The 1,705-nt window shown below is 42.1% G+C and overlaps 1 protein-coding gene across 1 annotated transcript in view; it reads right to left on the bottom strand.

Annotated features, from left to right (window-relative positions):
• LOC101851333 overlaps positions 1-726 on the bottom strand; it is a 23,093-nt gene extending 22,367 nt beyond the window's left edge. The window contains exon 1 of the mRNA XM_035968492.1: positions 570-726. The gene's annotated coding sequence lies outside the window, so the exon portion shown is untranslated. The remainder of the gene's footprint in view (positions 1-569) is intronic.
• Between the last annotated feature and the right edge of the window lie 979 nt (positions 727-1,705).

The following is a 1,705-nucleotide window of genomic DNA, read 5'->3' as shown; positions in this document are numbered from 1 at the left end:
AGAGAGAGAGAGAGAGAGAGAGAGAGAGAAAACGCAAGCGGGGATGGGAGGAAACGGTCGCTTGTACAGGTGAATGTCTTGAACAGGTGGTCGTTAGAACAGGTTCGATTGTGTACAAACTTGCAGCATTGTAAAGGATGTAGGATCACAAGCAAATCATCTTCACAATCAAAGAATGAACTTACCGATCATCCAAGATGTCTTGGTGTGATGCAACGAAGTAAGAACCACAATGGAAAAAAAAAAACCTTTGCTGTTATCCATTTAACAACACCAGAGTAACCATACAAAGAGCATGCATTTCTTGAAATGATATCTGTGCAAAATCACCATAAACAAAGGTTAGAGCGGATAGAGACCTTTTAAAACACAACTTTTAAAAGTTCTTATTTCTTCGAAAGTGGGCCCACACACACAGGCACACTCGTTGCCTTCTCGAGAGCATCATAACAGCGCTATTCTGTGACTTATTCGTAAACAAAAGAAAGTTAACCCCTCCTAGTTATTTAAAAACAACAGCAGAAGTCAGTCCCTGCAGAGAATCACAAGCTAATCGATACTGAACCTACCGATTGATTAGTCAGCCGTGTTCCCCGACCACAAACTTGTGAATGAAATGACTGGCGGCAGCGAGAGGCACGGAGCATGTCACAACTTGTTCTGCTGTTCAGCACAATTTTCACACGAGAGGCGAACTTCGCGAGCCGGCGCGCGCAGCGAGCATGACGTGTTACTAAATATAACCACCGGAAAGGGGAATTCCCGACTCCATTGCGGCTTCTATTTTGCTTTGTCAGTGTTGAATTTGATTGAAATTTCGATATTTATTATGTTTTTTAATGTTTTAAACCTTTGAAACATTTGCAAATGGTTCATCTTTTATATTTTAGAGTAAAATTAAAGTTTGAATACCGTAATCTCTCAGTTTATCGCAAAACATGACCCATATTTCCGAAACGTTGTCCTAACGTTTTTAGCCCAAGTCCTCGGCCGACCTCGGAAAATCGACCTTGGCAATTCGGGGGATTTCGGTCACCTCGGCGGCATTCCTTGTGATGTCGTCATAGGCAAATCGGTAGCTGCCACCGTGGAGGCGATCAGTGCGCATGCGTGAGATGTAAAACTGGTGTGCAACGGGTTTGTAGGCCTATGTTGAGAGAGAGAGAGAGGGAGAGGGGGGAGGGGGGGGGGTTGGAAAATACCCTCTGCTAAATTATGCAAAGGTGCAGAACTATTCACGTGACGTGGTACAGCATTCCTTTCCGAGCTGAGCGTTTGTCGTTACACGTTTATTTATTTGCCTAACAGAAATGTACCATGTAGGCCTACTAAACCTTGAACCATATAGTTCAAATTGAGCGAGTCTTTGATATCTTGTTCCTGGGAAGACCAGTGAGTTACTGGTGTCTTAGCATTTTCATCGCAAATGAGCCGGGCTATTTAAAAAAAGTTTTAATGTTAATGAAAAAAACAATAATAACAAAGTTTTGATTACGCGTTCTTCTTTTAGACTAACCTGCATATTATTATTAAGATCAAGATTGCGCTCCGCATTTGTTTTGGGTTTACGGGTTTTATTTGTTTGGGGTTGGTGGGTTTTGTGTTTGTTTTTAATTTGTTTGTTCGAGCATAAAAAGGCTCACGTAGACTATATAAATTTAATAGTCGTTAGTCGTGAGCTTGGGGGAGGAGGAGGTGCAAAGGG

The sequence above is a fragment of the Aplysia californica genome, unplaced genomic scaffold, assembly GCF_000002075.1.
Source record: "Aplysia californica isolate F4 #8 unplaced genomic scaffold, AplCal3.0 scaffold00062, whole genome shotgun sequence".
NCBI lineage: Eukaryota > Metazoa > Mollusca > Gastropoda > Aplysiida > Aplysiidae > Aplysia > Aplysia californica.
The sequence above is the reverse complement of the archived record's forward strand: the minus strand, read 5'-3'. Positions and strand labels throughout refer to the sequence as shown.